Source organism: Eutrigla gurnardus (genome assembly GCF_963514095.1).
Source record: "Eutrigla gurnardus genome assembly, chromosome: 2".
Classification (NCBI taxonomy): domain Eukaryota; kingdom Metazoa; phylum Chordata; class Actinopteri; order Perciformes; family Triglidae; genus Eutrigla; species Eutrigla gurnardus.
The window spans coordinates 4,586,227-4,607,891 of NC_139916.1; the positions used below are offsets into that span (position 1 = coordinate 4,586,227).

General features: G+C 45.2%; 1 protein-coding gene across 1 annotated transcript in view; it reads right to left on the bottom strand.

Moving 5' to 3' along the window:
* Positions 1 to 21,413, bottom strand: part of LOC311019839 (plasma membrane calcium-transporting ATPase 1-like) — a 77,170-nt gene extending 55,757 nt beyond the window's left edge. The window contains exon 1 of the mRNA XM_084019452.1: positions 21,399 to 21,413. The gene's annotated coding sequence lies outside the window, so the exon portion shown is untranslated. The remainder of the gene's footprint in view (positions 1 to 21,398) is intronic.
* Positions 21,414 to 21,665: the final 252 nt, after the last annotated feature.

Sequence of the window (21,665 nt, forward strand, 5' to 3'; positions counted from 1 at the left end):
CTCCTCTTCCTCGTCTCTGCTCTCTGCCTCTGCAGACACACCTGCTCTGCATACTAAAGCAGGAGGCTGCACCTCCCTCCTCCTCCCCACACACACACACACACACACACACACACACACACACACACACACACACACACACACACACACACACACACACACACACACACACACACACACACACACACACACACACACACACACACACACACACACACACACTGTGTGAACACACACACTATGCACACTCACTGCTGGCCACACCCTCCACACAATGAGGAACTTTTTTCCTTGTTGCACCCAGCAACAGATCTCACACACACAATCCCATTGAATCATGTCCCAAGGACTTCAGACAGGCATTTCTACATGCAGGGCACGTCGAACAGCCGAAACCAAGCCGGTGTGTGTGTGTGTGTGTGTGTGTGTGTGTGTGTGTGTGTGGTTTTGATGACGATGTGTGTGAGGGTGAGAGAGTGTCGCAGCGTGCCAGACAGAGCAACAAGAGAGCCAGAGAAGCCAGGAATGCAGGAGACCACACCCATATCTGCAGTCATGTGACCGGGGTGGAAAAAAGGAAATCCCCACACTGCAGAGGGACTGACAGGCAGGGGTCTGGACTCACTGTGGAGCATCACGCACACACATGAACACACACGCACATGTAAGCACGCATGTCAAAAGGATTGTAACAGCAGAGAAAAGAAAGGTTTTTAAAATGTCACCCTCCAGAATTTGCAGTTTATTCCAACGAAGGGAACTCAATGAGCCAACAAAAGATTTTTATTTTATTTTTTTAGGAAGATGCAAAGATGTCAGGACGGCTTTCATGAGCTCAAACTTCCAGGTGTTGTGAGGACATTTTAAACCAAATGAGCTCTTGTTGTCACGGGTTGGTCACCGCAGCAATGCATTCTGGATGTTACAATAACACGTACAAGTACTGTATTTTTGACTAGAATCACTGACAGCAGCTCCTCTCTGCATCCTGATTGGTTGAGAGCCCGGAGAGCGCTGGAGTCAGACCGGTTGAATGCGGTCGAGCCGCCGCCAGTGTTTGCTGAAGGTTCAACAACGATCAATGTTATCATCGAAACGCTCTCGCTGGGACAATTGATACGAACGATGAATGATGGTCGACGAGATCACACACACAGATGCATGAAAATAAAACACTCTCAAACACACACACACACACACACACACACACACACACACACAAACACACGGGACGCATACGAAGACTTGTCCAAGCACATGAACGACATGCAGAGATTTTTAGAGATGGATTTTAAATACACACATTTTGATCTTCAAAGCTCAAGAACATTGGTTCTTTTAGAAAAGCTCTAGATAGACATGTTCAGCCAAATTCATAGTTTAATGAACTCAGAAAGTTCAAACCTTTCTGTGTTTTCGGAGCATTTACTGTTTTAAACATTTGGAGGAACATTGATTTAGTGCTTTAGTGAGACTGGCAGGTCTCCTACTAGATTAGGTGGAGATTCGTGATGTCCCATATTTTGATTGGCTCGTTTTCAAACAAAAAAACTTGCATTGATCCACCGGCTGAGAAAAAGCAATCCGAGCCGTGTTTGCTGTCAATCAGACATCACACGTGGACCATTCGCAGGTTCCTTTGTGGTTATCTGTGAAACACATCCGCCTACAGGCGAGGTTTCCTACAAGACATGCAGCGATGATTCGCGTGTCAGGGTTGTTTCTTTTTCCTGTTATGAGAGCAGAGCAGACCACCGCAAACAAGTAGAACAGTCAACCGACAGAGACAAGGAATGAGAGCAGCATTTGTTTTCTAAAGTTACATTACATAAAAAGTTACATCTCGCCGAGTCGGAGAAGGTGTGGACTTAAAAGAGAGTTGACGAACGAGTGACAGACATCGAAAAAACACTCCAGAAATAAACAAACTCAGCTTGAGTTGATCATCACAACTGCACACACACACACACACACACACACACACACACACACACACACACACACACACACACACACACACACACACACACACACACACACACACACACACACACACACACACACACACACACACACACACACAAAGAGTCTTTGGTTTCACGTAGAAAACTCATTCCTGGGATTCCTGACTGACTGGCTGGATGACTGGACGGTTGACAGCTAGACAACCTGAGGCCCCCCTCCATTGTACTGTGTGTGTGTGTGTGTGTGTGTGTGTGTGTTAATCTGTCTCTGCAGCCTATCATCAAACTCAAGCAACTCCGTGGCTAAAGCCCAGGAGTTAGTTCCTGCTTGGTAACGGGTTAAAATCTGGATTCTTTGGACATCAAAAGCATGTTAGTAACATAGTAATTACAAAGTAATGATTTTGTCATGACCATACGTTCCTCCCTCATTCCGTCTGCCCATGTCAGCGAAGGTCTGCACGGACCGTCCACATATAACCTCACCTTCGTGACCACGCAGGCTCAACAGGCCAAGATACACGTGAACATCTATGCAGAACACAGTTTGCATCCATATACAGTCCTTCAGGTTTCCATGTTCATTGTCTGGCACTGCCAGGCTCACTCTGTTTGGACTATTTGTAACCGCTGACTCAAACCTCTGGAATTCACTTCCTTCTGTCTCTTCTACTCCAGCCAAATCTTTTAGTTCTTTATTTCTCCTGGAGCCTCGATCTAATCTATCAACGGCCGCGGTTTTACATCTTCGTCTTCTGTCATCTGAACTGTCAAGTCTGTACGCTCTGAGACCGGATCCGGCTCGCACCGGGATCCTATCAGTCAGACCACATTGAGTTTGAGAGGATCTCCCAGGGAGGTGTGGACAGCATGGTGGGCACGATCCGGACGATTTATCACAAGCAGGTCTCCATCATTCTCCCCCCGACATAGGGAGTTCCCCTCCTGAGAGAGAGCAAAGGGGAGAGAGGGAGGACCGGGGCTGGAGCCCAGCTGAGAGTCCCGTTACTTTACCGTTGATGCTCTGATTGTGATGATGGTGATTTCATTGCTCTGTAAGCAGCTATTCTTCAATAAAACAAATCTAAAGCTGCGTTCACTGCAAAGGCAAAGCCAATCTAACAGCAGTTTGACATCACACAAGGTCGGATTTAAACCTTTTAAAAAGCAATAAAATTGAATCAGAGCTGAAATGAAGGGTCAATGAATCAATGAGCCAATTGGGAGAAGAAGAAAAAAGGGCAATAGATGTGAACACCAATTAATCATTTTGAGTCATTTTTCAAGGATGCCCGACATAACTTCACTGGTTGGAGGGTCTCAACTCGACTGCTTTGTTGTGCTCGGGAAGATTTTCATAAATCTGTGACATTTCAGAGACCAAAACGATGAAAACAGAAAATATGAATCGAGTGTCTGTTCAGTCAGAGGACTGAAGGCAGAGAGAAAGGGGGGGGGGGGGGATACAGCAGCACAGAGGACACGTCCTTCATCCCCAGAACGGCACCGGGGAGATGACGGATCTGAACCGAGCAGAGCAGCAACATCTGGAGAGCGTCCAGAGATTTAATAATCCTGTTTACAGCCTGAAGCTCAAGTCTGTTGTTCACTGCAGAGTCCTGATCCACGCTGATCACAACCCAAACACAGTGAGGCGGACCTGCAGCAGCCTCTTTGTGTGTCCCCCAGGTGTGAGTGTGCATCAGGAGCAGTCCGATAAAAGCCTCCATTGTTGCAGCAGATGAAGGAAAACACATGTGGGGGGGGGGGGGGGGGGGATTTAGAGCAGTGTCCTTTTTAATGTCAGCCCTTTTTTGGAAGAAATTTGTCCATTATGGGTTTTTTTGCTATGGATCTTCTGTAGCTTGTAAACGATGATGACATCTGTAAGAATTACAGCAGTGTGTGATAGCTTGTCACCCCCCCCCCCCAGACAAATACACATGAATATGATACACTGGGGAGAATTTATGAGCATACAACTCACTAACTCAATTACTGTAATTATCTGTGGTCATGTACTGAATGTCAAATACCATGATGACATAGACTCAACTAGCTGCGTCGCTACCGCTACCTGTCAATCACAAGATAGCCCCGCCCTAAAGCATCCCCTGCTTTCTGGTCTGTTGGACTCTTAATGGCCCATAATATCTCCCATAATTTACTAAATGAACATCATGCTGGATTGAAGAAGACATTAAAGCAGGTGAAAAGTCTTGACTTTTTAAACCGGAGGTCGCCTCCAGATTCTGTTCCACTCAGATAAACTTCAGGGTAAGAGGATAAAGAAGCTCCCCGTGACTTTAATATTGCAGCAGGAAATTAAATGTGCTTCCAACTCCAGTTTCCTGTTTCAACATGACAATGTCTCCCACCAAGCACAAAGCCAGCGCCGTAAATAAATGTTTTATCTTCCAGTTTGGTGAGGAAGACCTTGACAGGTCTACACAGAGTCCTGACTCCAAACCCGTCCAACACTGGAGACGAACAGGAACGCAGGCTGCAAGCCAGAACTTATCTCACAGCAACAGCGTCGGACCTCTCGTGGCTGAAAGAAGCCAGATTCTAAACTCTGGAGATAGTCTTCCCAGAAGAGTGCAGTTAGAGCAGCAGATTAAAGGCCTTTACACACCAGAATGCCAATGTTACGGAGCCATAAAGTGACTGAGTTAAAATTTTTTCTGAATTACGTACATATTTCTGAACAGAACAGGTTAAGTTGTGCCTATAGATACAAACATATCTACATAGACATGTTTATAAGAAGTGGACATAGTCATGACCTCACCAACTGGTTTGTGGAGACCATATTCCTTTTTGGCCATCGTAAAGTATTAAGCAAAAAGGAAGTGGTGACAGGTTCATCTGTCCTTTATGCTGATTTATACGGGAACTCTCCGAATCAAACTATTTAGGATGAATTTCTGCATATGTTCAGATTCCTCCTCCTATTCCCACTCTGACCTGCGTACTCTTTGAAGGGGAACGTCTTTGAAGTGCGTCAGCATCTGTGCCGTGAAGACCCCTCCCAATAAGCTCCGACAGCTAACGAGCTCCGCGGGGCGGCCCGGCTTTGATATGGCCCAGGTGAAGCTACCTGCAGCTGGGGTCGGAGGCAGCTGACCTCCTCTGGGTTGCGTACTGACAGGTGATTAGTTTCATACTGACAAGGCTGGTTTTGGACTGGACCGTCCTTTTCTTCCATGTACCGTTAGCAAATAGCTCGAAGAGAGAAATGAAATACAGGTTTTCGCGGTTGATGTTTTGTTTGGCAGCAGGGGAGGGGAAGCTCCTGGCAGTGGGTGAGATTAAAGGCAATTAATGAGCATTGATGAATGTTTGGGAAACCTTTGTGAACTGCTGTCAGCCTGTGAGACATGCTAGCTCTCACCGTTTGTTTGAACCCTACCCAGACATGCAGTTTAGGAACGCCCCACATTAGAGGACGAGACATGGCCTGTTGAATAACACTACATGTCGCACCTTTCAGGCTGCTGGCTGTAGTCGGCGGCGATGCTGACTGGGACTCACGTCTCAGGACTGCTTCTCGGTGTGATAAATACGATTATGAAGAGGAGGGACTGAACGTGAGAGCGACGACAGGTTGTGGAACATGAAACAAAGCAAAAAAAAAAGGAAGGAAAAGCAAGTCGATTGTTGCCTTAACTGCTCGACAATTTCCTCTTGATAAGCCACAGAAACAAAGTCGACTTGATTTAGAAAGGAAGCTGCTGCCTGCTCCCAGTGCTCCCAGTGCAGTGGGCTTCTGGTCTTTCAACGTGTTGAGGGGATGTGGTCTGGTTTGTACAGGACTCAGATAAACTGCTTCCTACAGCTGTTTCTGAATCAGTGCAGTCGGACCTGCAGTGTTGTTTGCACAACATTTTATTGTGTAACCCTCCATCGTAAAAGTGATTCAGACCTGTTGATGATCCTGAACAGGGCTGGAACTTAAACTGGTCTCTCAGACAGACGGACTAAAGTCCACATGTGAAGGCTCATTTTAGTGGCTAGAAAACCTTTGATCACTGTGTTCCACAGTGTCGGCACACAGTTTCATGTCCATTGAGCTGCATTAATACATCGACAAGCTTATCAAATCTGCTCTACACAACAGGAAGTGGGCTGAGAACCAAGAACCCCAACAAAGTAACAAAGTCTTCCATTTTGTCGCATCACATCGTCTTGTTTAACTTGCATTCATATCATATCATCATCATATCCATCCATTAACGGACACCATTGATCCTGTTCAGGGTCAATGAGGGGCTGGACCCTGGGCCCACCCTGGACACTCCACACAGAAGGAACCCGAACCCGGATTCCAGACCGGAACATAAAAGATAATGTCTTCAAGTGTATCTGAAATATACAAAATGTTGCCAAACCAACAGCAACGTGTTTAAATTTCACCATTTTAAACGTGTTGACCCAAAACGGTTCTATTTAAATGGTAGTTTCATGTGCCTCTCAAACAGCACGTTACAAAATAACTCCATTACCACAGTAATAATAAGAGATATTTGACTCACAGAGGTCACCTGGAGGCCTTCAGCTGCAGAGCGAACCTGAATCAGAAGCAAATGAAGCGTCTGCTGGTGACACCTGATACCGGCTGTACTCTGATGTCACAAACTGTCACAGCCAGAGGTCAGCTGACGTGTGGAAACATGTGAACTATACAGAAGTTGACACACTTTTGCTCTGCTTCCTAAACCCTCACGTGAACTCTACTTCTTATGACATCCACAACACGCCGGGGAGGTTTTGTCTCCTTGTGTCATCTCGATTTCAGCCCCATTCCGTCATACTTTAGTTTCTTCTTCTTCTACATTTACCTCATGAGGAAAACGCCGTCGTGCCCCACTCGGTGTGCCCTGCTTATCACCGAGCTGCAGATTGTCGCTGTTATCTAACTCGTTAGAGAGACACTCGCACGACGCCACACGCTTCTGTTCAACATGAGGATCTTAAAGGAGAAAGCCTTCTCAGTAACGGGGATGGGAGGTCGCTCCTTGTGAAGAGGGAAACGCCGTCTTCTTCACTTCGCTTCGACACACATGGTTCATCAGCGACCTGCTGCTACCAGACAAACAGCTGCTTCAGACCACATGATGTCCTCGCTGCTGTCTGTCACTGGTTGCCGAGTGTCAGTTTGTCACCGCTGGTCACCAGTTTGCAGAAATGAATGGAGTCATTGTGATTTTTTTGTTGCGTTGCACTTAAAATCGTCAACATTATAAAACAGATTTCCAGGGAGACGCGGCCTCGCCGGGAAATGATCCTCTGGTACCATTCGATTTGATATTCAGAGCAGCAACAACAGTGGAGTCATCGCTACCTGAGCAGGGAATTAAGTCCCTCTCTCTCTCAGTGTGTTGCAAATAGAGCAAGCATTTTAAAAGTCGTTTGCTTGCAGACAGACCGAACAAAGCACGACTTAAGACTTTTTACAAATCGTCATGTAGTTATTTCTGCATCCTTTTTATCCCTTAGTTGAAATGAAATCACAGCAGAATTTGGGATACTTTGCGTTCATAGCACTGTAGTAAACCAGCCGATGTGTGCCTTGTTATTACAGCTCAGTGAAATTCACAGAGCACCTCTGGGTGATGTTGTGAACCCAACAGGACGGGGTTTTTTTTAGGAACTTTACATGTTCAACATGTACAAAGCAGCAATAGTGGTTATTTCAGCCATGATGAAACATTGACAGAGTCTACAAGGAGGTAAGCCCCGCCTCCTCCACAAATAAACACAAATGATCCTGCAGTCAAACTCGCGTGAGTATCGCGAGGCGAACTCCACAAATCTCCCGCCGTCTAATCAACTCCAACAATGGATCAAGGCCCGAGTCAAGGTGAGCTTTCTGGTTCCCCCCTGGGGACACATAGGGCCACAGAGGACAGGGAGATAAAATGAATCAATCAATAATAACTATTTAGTTTCCTTGCCGTAACTCCTCACTGAGACAACTGCAGAACTACTTTTGACCTGAACATTTGTGATGTCACCAGGAGGTGGGAGACACTTCAGCAGAGCTTACAAACGGCTAACCTCTGACCTGAGATAAGTGCAGCTCCACCTCCAATCTTCCAATGATATTCAGATGACACTCTGGTTGTAAAACTAGCAGTCTCACAGCAGCAGGTTAGTTTCTGTTGGACTGGACTAAACAATGGAAACAGGGAAAAGTTGGACAGGCTAGAAAAAAAAAAACATTCAAAGCAATATTTTTCCTGTCAATCACAGCAATAAATGAAAGAGCCAGTAAAAAAAGAAATCAATGCAGCCATCAGATGAAGAGGTCAGGTCTACCTCAGAGTCCAGTCTTCATTATGATGACAGTTATACATCTGCACAGTGACAGTGGGTCCAGCTCCGTCCCAGGAGAGTCCAGCTGCCTGTCTGTCTGATTGATGGTGCTGCAGCCTCACGCTGCAGACGGAAGCAGCCCTCAGTTTAATGTCCTTACAGTGCAGGAGTCAAACTGAGAGCTTCAGACAACAAACACACCTCCTTAAGTGACAGGAGGACGTCCATCACTGGAACTCCTCCACTGCAGGAAGTAACACCAGTCGGCCTGTGTGTTTACATGCTAATTGGCACCATGACAAATATGCAGAATGAGCTATTAACAGTGGCTCTTTGTTGTGCACGCATGACTGTACAGAAAACGATGCCTGGATTGCTCAAGAGAAAAAACTTTAAAGATCTCTGGAGTTATAACGACATCATGTCCATGTGTTGATATTCAAGAGAGATTTCATCTCAGGATTATCTTGGACAAAATAATTGCGATGCACGATATTATACCGATAATCATCTAAATGTGCTTAGAACTCTTAAAATGGGACTAAAACACACTGGAATCACTTTTACATTTTGCTAAGAGACAAACTGTATTGCATCAGAGACATTGCACACAGCATGAATGATGCAATATAAACATATCGTAGCGGTCTGTGGTCTCCCAGAGCTCTAGTCCAGACCAGACTATGTGTAGAGACTGTCTACGGTACAAACAACAAGGTCGCTGCAACAAGGTCGCTGCTGTATCTATGTCGAGATGACGTTATTTTAAGCGTTGATGGAGCAGCTACAGTGTTAGCATAGCATAGCTCCGATAGATAGAGACTCCATTCAGAAAACAAGCATTTTAAGAGGAGTATGCTTGTCTTTTTGCAGACAGACATAACAAACCATGACTTAGGACTTTTTACAAATTCTCACCATTTGGCAGTTATTTCGGCATCATTTTTTTATCCATTCATTGCAATAAAATCGTTTATTTTGGGTTCATACGACCAGCTGACATGTGGCTTGCTAGATCCCATGAAACATTGTCTACATGGAGGTAAGTCACCCCCCTCCATCTTTGGCACGTCTGGTGTGAAAGACACAAATAAGCACAAATCATCCCGCAGTCAAACGTGTGCGAGTAACACGAGGTGAAAACTCACTTTCCATTGGGTGTGAACAGAGTTTTACACACTTGTACAGTGAAATAGCCCAACACACACACATCAGCCTCTTCCAGCCCTCAGCAATGAGACAGCACTATTACTCAGACTCAGATGACTGTTGGTGGAGCATCTTGTGACTGAGAGGCTGGGGGTGGGGGGCAAAAAAAAGCCTCACAGTCTGCTGTTTGTTGGGCTGAAGAACAGTTGGACAATGTGACACCAAACATTCCTGGGTTTTCATGAGAAATAACTGCTCTGGCTGTCGGAGAGCGGAGAAACAAAACACAAGCTGCCATTCATGGCGGCGGATGGGAGGAGGTGTATCTAACAGTCCAATCAGGGAGCTGCAGAGTGTGACAGGGTCGTATTCAGAGGAGGAATGCGATGTGAGGAAGTGATAAACGAAACACTTTTTTCCCTGTCTCCGTGGTGTTTTCAGCAGCTGAGTGTCTGGAGTCCCGCAGGTACCCGACATGAGGACGCACGTTGCCCCCAAAGTGCTGGTAATGGTTAAAATGACATATAAAAATGTTATTTGGGTAAACGGGAAAAACAAATGCAGACAAAAGGAATGTCTGAGATTCATTTTCAGCAGTAAACTAATCTTTGCGTGGAAAGAGCATATTTTATTGCACGATTAAGCCGAGCATGATGACGAAGAACACTATGCTTAAACAGTCTGCGTTCAGGGGGCGGGACTTAGCGCAGCCTCAGTTATGAGGTATTATATGTATAATCACTCAACAGCCCTCTCATTACTCTTTCACACATCACAGCATATTGCTCAAGGGCAGTTTCTCTGGTTTTTTGTTTAGACATATGACATTGTTTCTACCTTCTCATGCTGTTGAAAACAGGAGACAACAGTCCGACCCTTTTAAAGTACCCACCCTTTGCAGTTTGGGTTTGTTTTCCTTGTGAACTCTGAAATGAAAAGCCACTTCAGTTCCATTAAGCACATGATCTCACAGCACTGAGGCCAAAGGCTTGCACAGCACCTTAGGGTGAAAAACGCAACCGCAGGGCGGACGGAGAGAACCTCCAGATCCGATGTCCCGGACTTATGACGTCACTTCAGGGAAGTCAAGTGGAGCAGCGGAGAATAAACCCAGGCTTTGTACAAAAGTTTGGAGGAGCGAGCAGGTCCCTGTTCCTTTGTCGTGTTTTAACATCGTGTCCCAGTTTGCGGCGTCTCGGCTGCGACAGCAGACTGTGTTCAGATCGGAGCCGTGTGTTTCTGTGTGCACAGGCTGTGATGAATGGCTGCGTGCTGATTGTGTGCAGTCACCATGGCCAAGCAGAGAACCACGCCCAGCTCCCCAACACAAACACAGCATTCCACCGAGCGCACACACACACACACACACACACACACACACACACACACACACACACACACACACACACACACACACACACACACACACACACACACACACACACACACACACACACACACACACACACACACACACACACACACACACACACACACACACACACACACACACACACACACACACACACACACACACACACACACACACACACACACACACACACACACACACACACACACACACACACACACACACACACACACACACACACGACCCGAAGCCTGTACTACGAAGCAACAGCATACCAGGATATCCTTGGGTTATCTGCAAACTGGAACCTCATTCACCTCTGATTGAGCTGAACAGAAAACAAGCATTTTAACCACAAATCCTGCTTCGTAGTACAGGACTCAGGACTGGGGTCTGAGCAGGATCCAGACCTGGTAGAGGTAGGTAGTGTGTGTGTGTGTGTGTGTGTGTGTTGCAGAGTTCCCTGTTGGCAGAGTTCCCGGCCAGCTCGACATCACACTGACAGGAGGGCAGAAAAAACCCAGTAGGGACTCTCAGCAGCATCTGAGTCTGAACAGGAACCAGGAATGACTGTCAGCGGGGATTCCCCTTAAAGCCCTACCCCCCCCACCACACCACCCAGATCCTGACTCATCTCATCACTTGACCAGCCATGATGATCATCTAAAAACATGTAGGAAACCATGGCTGCACGGCCTTAATTATCAAACAAATGCCATATATGGCTTTTGTTTTTCAGGATTTAAAATCTTACAATCTCTCACATAAACAATGTCTGTGGTCCAGAAAAGCAACACAAATACAAAACAATATGATGGACGGCTGTTCAAAGGTGACTATTTTTCTATGTCGTCAACTAAACTGCCTTACCTCAGCGTAAGTGGATATTCCCTGACATCCCCTCCTGTGAACGACTGAAATGCTCCAGAAGTAAACACCAAACATGGGCAGCGATGCACTTGATCACTTTAACCTCGCTCCAAGCAGGAACTCATTATCTGAATTTGTATTTCTCAACAGCACTGTGTGGACACAATGTCCTTGTAAACCAAACAATGAATGGCTTCAGTTACAAACAGGAGGAGTTGGAACCAGCTGGAGGTATGGTATGCATTGGGTCGACAGTATCTACGTCAGTATCTGCAATGTCAAAGGTGCCCAACTTTAGAATAACAAACTCTTTAACCACAGAAATTCCTTAAAGCACACGTTTGATTCACAGAACCTTTCAACGTGACGTGAACACAAGCAGTTCAAGGAGCCCTCACAAGCGTTATGAGGTTGAACAAATGGACAAACAAATACAATAGTTCCCTGAAGTTTTATCAAGTTAAACTCAATGAAATAAAGACCAGAGAGGAGTGACTCCGGCTGCAGCAGAGCCAAAGATAAGAAAATAATATTTCATCGGCAAATCGGCTTAAAGTTGCCGGCCTTGCATTACCCTGGGGGATCCCTGACAGAGTCTGCCAGGCAGACACACAGCTGACGGCCCCGTAGCTAAACTAACCGACGTGGTGGAGACTTTCTGGTAAAGTGGCTGCATGTGTCAACTACGATGCACGCAACATCACGGATGCCAACTCTCCCAGACGGCTGAGCTGGAGACTCAGTTGCCTGTTTTGCACATAAACTGCAGCTGGTGCTAAATGATGGATTTAACCCGTTTGTGCATCGGTTAGCGTCGTGAAGCAATTCGACCCACAGCGTGCAAGACACTAATCAGTTAACGTGATGGGCTAACGACTCTGCTATGGGTTAAAAGAAAATCTGCATCCATACCTGACGCACCTCATCTGTCATCAGCGTAATTACTGGACGATGGTTTTAAACTGCTCATTAAATGTATGGCCTGTGCTGCTCATTTTCCCTGAAGCTTAACAAGCCTAACAGTATTGTTCTGGGAGGCGAGTGTGGCGCCTCCATAACGAAACATCAATCAAACTTAGTGGGGAAGATCTGAGGTATGCAGTTCACTATTATAGAGCAGGGAAATGTTCTTATTAATAGTGTGATATTGATTTGCCCCAAACGAAGCACTGAACCAACAATCAACACATGGATTATGGAAATAAAAAGCTGAAGTCGGAATGTACTGGAGTCATGGTCCAGGCATCTCTGTCTTTAACACTTCTTTAAGCAATATTAAGGAGGTGAAAATGATACCAGAGCTGGAGTGACACAGACACACACACACACACACACACACACACACACACACACACACACACACACACAGCACCTGTTTTAGTGCATAGAAGTGAAATCCTGATTGTTGCCAATACAACATGAGGAAACCATCAAGCCTCCACTTCCTGTTGGCTCTCCATCCGCCCTCCATCTGCTCACTTCCTTCTCTGACCGACGCCTTTATATGACTATCTCTGGGAACACAGACACACACACACACACCTGAAAGACTGCTGTTGGGCTCAAAACGCACGTTTAAACATTTAATGTCTTCCCATCTTTTTTGATTTAAATGAAATAAAAACAGTCAACAAGTTTCCATGTTTTCCAGGATGTAGTCGGGTTGAGCCACATGGCGATATAGCCTGCAAGATTGGTGTCTCTCTCTTCAATATACATGGTAAAGAGAGCATGAGCAAACCTAAACATGCCACAGTTAATGCAACCACACACACACACACACACACACACACACACACAGGATTACATTTAGAATGCTGGATTTCTAGATGCAAGTTTAAACAGGGATGACATAATGAAGCGTTTCATTTCTGCAGGCCTGTTGGTAACAAACATCTCATAATACTCTCTCTCTCCTGCAGCATAGCTCTCTCTACTCTCTCATCTTTATCAGTTGTTAACATGCTGCAGAGGGATGCCAAGTAAGCAACACACACACACACACACACACACACACACACACACACACACACACACACACACACACACACACACACACACACACACACACACACACACACACACACACACACACACACACACACACACACACACACACACACACACACTACAGAATCTGCATAGACACTGGTCTGAATTACACAGCTGCTCAGTCCTGGAGCTGAGTCAGTTTACTGCAGTCTGTTGAATACTTAAAATATAAAGTTCTAATCTCAAGCATCTCCCCGTCCTTCTCTTTGGCGGCACCCATGGCGATAAGCGGTAAATGCAGCTTCCCCGGTATTAAACGCACACGGCTTTAATTCATCGGGCGAAAGAGATTTATTAGAATGAAAATCTTTGAGCTCATCACTTGAGGAAACTTTAGGACTTAAGGAACTCTCAGCCAGCGAGCGGTTGCCTGCTATGACTGCCTTCTTTTGTGGAAGGCAAACATGCAGGAGTTGATTTTAGGTACCGGTGTTCAACACATCGCTATCAGTGAACAAACATGCAATAAAAACAACAAGTGACAAAAACATCAGATTCAAAGTTTGTGCCAGGATCATGAACATCCTCTGCTCGTGTGCTTTTACAAGTAGATTCCAACGGTGGCTGCTTCCCAACATTTCCAATAACTCCAGAGCGTAACGTCCAAAAGTGAATATTAACAGAAAAGAAAGATAAGAGAAAAGTTTACATCTAACAAAAATATTTACGCTATATTTTCTTGGATATAGCCTTTTTGTTGTTTTTTTTTTATGATGGATTACAAATCAGAAGTTTTTTAAATATCCATATAACTTCATATTCTACCGTATGAATACTTCCACAACCTGAAGGATCATTGGCAGATCAATGACAGATGGATCAATCTGTGGAGACGGAATATCAGCTGATAAAGATCAGCAAAAACTGATAATTATTGAACCGCGTGGCCATTAATGATGCACTTCAACATGGTTACAACCCACAGAGCATCAATTACACTTCATGCAACATTCTCTCACACACACACACACACACACACACACACACACACACACACACACACACACACACACACACACACACACACACACACACACACACACACACACACACACACACACACACACACACACACACACACACACACACACACACACACACACACACACACACACACACACACACACACACCTGTTAGTACACAACATCACACATACACAGCTCACCACATTCACACCAAGCTTCAACACCTCCCTGCACAGACGGCTTCATCAGGATTCACACACACACACACACACGCACACACACACACACACACACACACACACACACACGCACGCACACGTCACAGCAGCACCTTCACCTTCAGGAGGTGAGAAAAGTTAAAGTTAGAGTACTGAGTAGAAGGAACTAAAGAGACACAAATCCCAGAAATCCTCCTCTAGAATTTCAGATCATGAATATATAACGACGAATGAATATGATAAGAGCGCACATAGATATTTCATCATCGTTTTCTTTCATCGTTAAGATTTCCCTAAAAGCCTCCATGTGACTTAGTCCGTACGTTTTATTTTCCATGTTTTTTTGTGCTTTTGTTTCCTTACTTCCTGTCGTTTTCATGATTAATATTCGCCGTTCACTGTGCGTCCAGAGTAATTACAATTGTTCGACTTTCTTGGACTTCCCGTGAAGCGATGGTTCGGGGGCCATGTTGGCCATACTAGAAACACAACACACAAAAAGGTTTGGTTGTGATAGCCGGTTTCATTTCAGATTTAGCTCCCCCGTTCTCAAAATACCCGCATTCGTTAAGCTCCGATGCTAATCTCTTATCAAACCCTCGCTGTTCTTTTTTTTTTATTATTAGCCAAGAGCAATGTACAACAGTGGAAGATGATATCGGCTGTGGATAATGAGCGTTAATACCATAACTGTTAAAATTGTCCGGTTAATGCGTCTGTGCTCGAATGAATGTCACATGAATTTGAGGATCTGACACACATTCAAATAGAATTTCATATCTTCTGCTCATCTCATAGTCAGGTTGTCCCTATTAATTAGGCCACTGATAAAAAAAAAACAAATGTGTCTGGTTTCCCAGCCAACAAAGGTGATTACAGACCTAAATTGAATCTTTTGAGTTTTAGTCATTTTTGACTTCAGTTGCTTGCAAATGATGCGAGCAGAAGCTAATTGGATTTAAAACGTTGATTTGATCAAATGCCTCCGTCGACTCCAGCAGGTTAAAGGTGGAGAGATGTGTGTTGGCTTTACCTTTTCCCGTCTGCCACATACTCCTACGTTCCCACCCACCTGACACCCGGCAACTCCACATGCATGCACACAGGTGTCATGGAGGGGTGTTGTCACGGCGACACCCTCAGACGGTCACGACCGCCAAAGCGGCTGACGTGTTATCGTTGCTTCTTCCACATCAGCTGACCAGAGGGACAACCCTCATCTGTGTTTGAAGGTTTGTGTGGTCGTCACTTTTATCCAAGCCAATCAGGGAGCCTGTTGCTATGGTTACCTACACTTTAACATGCGTGGTACAGGAGCTGCACAGGTCTTAAATGTGCATGCGTTGCACATTCAGCTGGCACACGGGACGAGGCGAAATTATCTTTGTAAAGTAATGATGATATTTCAGGGAGAGGACCTGACCTGAACACACGCCAGCCAATCAGAAACATACTTCAAATCAAAGCTGGTGTTCAACCAGTGGCCACGCTTTGTCTTGTTATTGCTGCTCGTCTTCACCAGGATACAGTTTTTTATTCCCAGCAAGGCTTTTGCAAATTAATATTACCATTTACAAAAAGCTAAATAATAAAACATTAAAGAGTCATATGTCAGGAGTTCCAATTACCTTGCCTTTTTTTTGCGAGTAGGGTTATAAAATAATGATAAAGACCAACTATTATATCCACAAACACTGAGTCTCTGCTGAGCAGAGATCTCCCGTATCTTAAATATAGGCCTGAGCCATTAATAATTGATGTGAACTTACATAAGCGTGTGCGCTGCTGGATCTGGTTCACAGGCAGGGATTCCGTCAGCAGAGGGGTTTCCACATTTCACTGAATTTTAAAAAAACACCTGTTCACACCAGGTCCAGTATGTGCTCTTTCAGTTTTCTGAGCTGTGAATGGAATTGTACTCTGGCTGCTACGGGATGAGGATGATGGATCCACTCATCCCAGGACTCCACGGTAAAAGTACCGTTATACAGACCAGCCAGGCTCGATATGCTGGATCATTGATCAGCCATTACAGATTTTTGTTTAAACCAAGGTTGATTTTATCTAATCATCTCATCCTTACATATCTGTAATTATTGATTATAATAATTGATAATGGATTCATTGGAATTTTGCATCGATGAGTACTTTGATTTTACAGCTATCTTATTGGACTGGATTAACCCGTTTGATTATTTTGCCTAAAAATGGGTCCTCAATCAAGTGTTGATGTATATAGTCTGCGATTATTTAAATACAGATATATTCGACATATTTTTCTTGGTTTTTGTACTACTTGTGTTCTCTTTTTCCTGTCTGTAGCTTATTGGTATGCACCAAAACACCAGGGTCATTTCTTCTATGTAAGAGTCCGTCATAGACGGCGTTTTCTCACTGCGGTGCTCAAGTGTCAAGGTGGAGTTTGTCATTTCAACTATAGTTTAAATGAATCGTCTCTTCAGGATGAGCATAAATCTGTTGAGTTTGTTCAAATAAAGTGCAGAGCAAAAAGATAAAACATGATGTTACTATTATATTAATGACAGCTTCACTTTTTAATCACTCTATTGGTGTAGACGACCCCTGATATTTTACTGACAGCTATCATGAACTGACGTGTGTGTGTGTGTGTGTGTGTGTGTGTGTGTGTGTGTGTGTGTGTGTGTGTGTGTGTGTGTGTGTGTGTGTCCAAGTGTGAACATCATAATGAGTCACAATTCAACAGCTAAACGGTCACAAACTGACAGAAGACTTGAGTCCCAGAGGGAAACAGTACTCCTGTTTGTTCATTCAACAAAAAAGGAAAGTCTCAGGTGGTTCAGACTCCATCTGGGGGTCTGAAGTTCTGAATCACTGAGATCACACTTGCACTCTTTGTTTGCAGCCCCGTTGTCAGTGTGGCAGGTTGGTTTGAGGTGTGCACACAAACCCACTTCCATCCAAAACCACATGCAGAAAGAAACCGGCGCTAAGATTTACATCCGAGGGGCGTCGAAAAAGCCCAGCAGCCAAGAATGTACATATAATTCAATGATTCCATTTCCAACCGTGGATTTAGCACCTTTTATAGAGCCGCTGCCATTTTGAAAGAGATCTGTCAGCCGCGAGGAAACACAGCCACCAGTTCCTTCAAAGATAATAGCCTCAGTCACCCACAATTCATCGCAGCAAAGTGTCACATCGTCTGCAGTTACGGGTGTAACGACACACTAAATTCACAGCTCTGTTCATTTATTTTTGAACAGGCAGCGACAGTGCAAGTGTCAAGGACGCACGAGTCTGCTTTTTTTATGACATGATACTTCCCTTATTTTTTAAAAATCAGGGTTTATTTTTCACTTCTCTACCATGATCGCAAACGAGACAGCTTTTTCAAGTCACTCGTGTCGTGACTACAGTTTTTTTTAAATCCAGATCCCTAGACTGAACCTCCTGCAGGATATTAAAAGGACAGACAGACACACCGAGTCAGCACCCGTCACTTCCTGTGGTCATCAGGTCCTCGGCTCCAGACACAAACAGAGCACTAGTCCTTCTGCAGGTACGCCCGACTGTATGTCCTCTGCTGCGAGGGTGCAGAGATTATATTCACCAGAGTGAAAGCTGCATTATTTCCAGGCATTATTTATTAGGGTCGTTTCAGCAGCATGTAATGTAATGTTTGCTCCACCCATCCAACTATTACCGATACCTATCCGTCATCCTGTGCGGGGGTGTCTGAGGCTCACCCAGCTCCAGCACACTGTGGGGGTGCACCTGAAGAGGTCGCCAGTAAACCCCAATGCTCATATATCTATAAATCATCATAGAAAAGCCAAAATTCAATTAATGCCGGTCTCAAATAACAGCAAAAACACATAAAAGACCAGTTGCCAGTAAAGGTGAATTAAACACTGATGGGTTGGAATTACCTGCAGCTTTAATGAAACATAACACTTCCCAGAGTGTTTTTTTTCCCAACACTAAAAGCCAACAATTAAGGGCAGACAGAGACATAAGTTATCAACATAAATGGATGCAACAATGACAAGATAGGCAACGCTGCTACATGCCAGGATGTCAGGTCAACCAATCAGCTTGCTTGAACCGGAGGCCCCCACTTCCCATTGTTGAGATTTAGGACACGTTCGTGTCGGGTCATGTGTTTTCCTGCAGAAGCATAATTCCAGTCTTATAGCCACAGTTACAACAATTATTATAATTATTAGCGATTCATCTGGTTGATATTTTCCTCATTTAATTGATTAAATCGGTAGTCATGAAATGCCAGTAAATAGTGAAAAGGTCCACAAATTAGCCAGAGCCCACGGTGATTTGTCTGACCCAACAGGCCAAAACCAAAAGATCTTTACGGTGATAAAAAAAAAAACAGAGAAAAGCAGCAAATCCTCACTTTGGAGAAGCCGCCGTTGGCATGACGATCAATTAAAAAGTAGAGTAACTGCTTCACCTCAGTTGATGTTGGCCACCTTGCCTGAAGCAAAGAACGCCTCCGCTAACATCATGAAAGATAAATAAGCTTTTATTAAAAAATTACACCTTCAGCCTTCGGGGGGGGAGGGGCAAAGTGCCATAACTCACAACAAATGCCATTATATGTAGAGTAGCTATTTGTCAAGGCCTTCATCTGTTGACTAATGGCATCACAAGACAGGATGGGTCGCTCGGCAGTGGAAAACCACCTCAGCTGAACCATTTCATGGAGGAAACCCTGAACTGAAACGTGAACACAGATAACCACACTAACCTTTACAATAAAATAGAAACAAACTCTATTACATTGTCGCAGCACCCATAGTGATCCAGCACATCATATCAGCTCTCCTTTGGGGATCCAATTGACAGAGTCATTGCTCCCATCCAAAAAATAACACACAAATTCAAACCATTTCAACAAACAGGCATCAAAGTTATCTTGTTTTCTTTACACCGGAGCGGTGTGAATTTGGTGAATTAGCAGCAGAGGAAAACAGAAGGAGCAATGCCCTCGTTTGGAGGTCACAAGCTGAGGAGGAGTCACCATGAGCCAAGATGCGGGATCCCCCCTCCTTCCTAACGCAATAAGGCAGGACACACCCAGATAGAGGGGGGGAGGAGGAGATGGATGAAATGAAGAGGAGAGGAGGAAAAGAGGAGCAGAGCTGGTGCTCATCCGCCCGTCTTCGCGGATGACGTAAGGACGGTTCATCCGCGAAGCTGAAAGCCCGTTAATTAAAATAAAACGACCTGTTTTCCTTCCCCTTCCTCCACCCTCGCCCTGCGCTGCCGCACAAACAGGCCTGCTATTTACAATGTGAGCAAACCGCTCCAACAAGCTGGACAAGACCGTCCTGAAATGCGCCGCATTCGTGAAGACAGCGCGCGAGGACACCAGAGTCCCTCCAAAATCACACACGTTTTAATATGAAAACAGGAGCGGCAACCAGTGTAATGAAGTTACCAGAGACCTTGTGATTTAGTGATGGCGAATTGTTCTTTTTTTTCCGGTTACCATGGGGAAATATGATGATAAACATAAACATTGTAGGCAGGGACTATGAGCAAACTGTTTCCAGACGGTCGGGGACGTCCGCGGGCGGTCTGGTTCCTGCCTCGCGACCACTGCAACAGTCGATACGTGCCGTTACGTCGCCCCGGGGAGACCCCATCACGACGGCGCCATTAGAAATCTCACTACTTTACACAAAGTCCTCGTTAAATAGTGGACGCGAAGCTTTAAAGTCCTAAAAACCCAAGATTCGGTATCCGCGAAGACTGCGTTTCAATTCGGCGCACATGCAGTGAACGTACAAGCATGTAATTTGACTAAAATGCTAACTTTACTAACGGATACGCACTCACGATCTCGAAAAAAAATACGTCGCCGTGAGCGACGGAGACAGGCAGCGAGCACTGCATAACACGTCAAAAAAGTTGATATTTTATAAAAATTAAAGCCATTATGGATGTGTTAATCTCTAAACGATCGTACGGTGTCGCCGTATGTGTGTGGTTCGGTCGAAAAGCGCTGTAAATGGGCGTTAAACGTCCACGTTGTTTTTGAATGGAGACTTGACAGCCTTGACTGCAGACCAGAGAGGCACGTATCGGGTCCGTAACCTAGCTAACTGCCGGGACGTTTGGGCGCGGAGGAACGGGCGTAGGAAACGTGAATAAACCGCTTTGTGGGGACACGGTTGAGATTAGTTAAAGAATAATATACATTATACCGTCCCTGAACGGGATAGTTGTGCGTTCGCACCTGTGGAAACCCTCCACCCTCTCCAAAAAAAGATGCGTCTGCACTTGGGTGTCAAGGTAAAGAAACGGCGGTTGAGAACTTACCCGGATGCTAAGCGGTGCGGACGACCGGTGGGGGGGGGACCCGAGAAAACAATCACTTTAACGGGCAACGACACGCGAACGACGGCGTGTTTCCTCTGCTTTCAGCCACAAGTGAACAGAAAGGAATCGGACTAGCGGTGAATAAAGTTTTAAAATTGACGTTACCTCCACTCGGGCGGGGGGGGGGGGGGGTTGTCCTCGTCCAAAAAAAGAAGAAGAAGAAGAAAAACAAAAGAGAAAATCACGTCCTGCGGGCTGTGGTGTCGGCGAAGCGGAGCGGCGTCTGGCAGTTTAGAGGGGTTTGTCCATTTCCCAGCAGGGCTCCAACTTGACAACTGCAGTGGTGGAAAAAATGATTGACAGACCCGGATGAGGCGATCTTCAACGTCCCTTTGTTACGACGTTTTAAACCAGTTAGTTTGACGGGGGGAG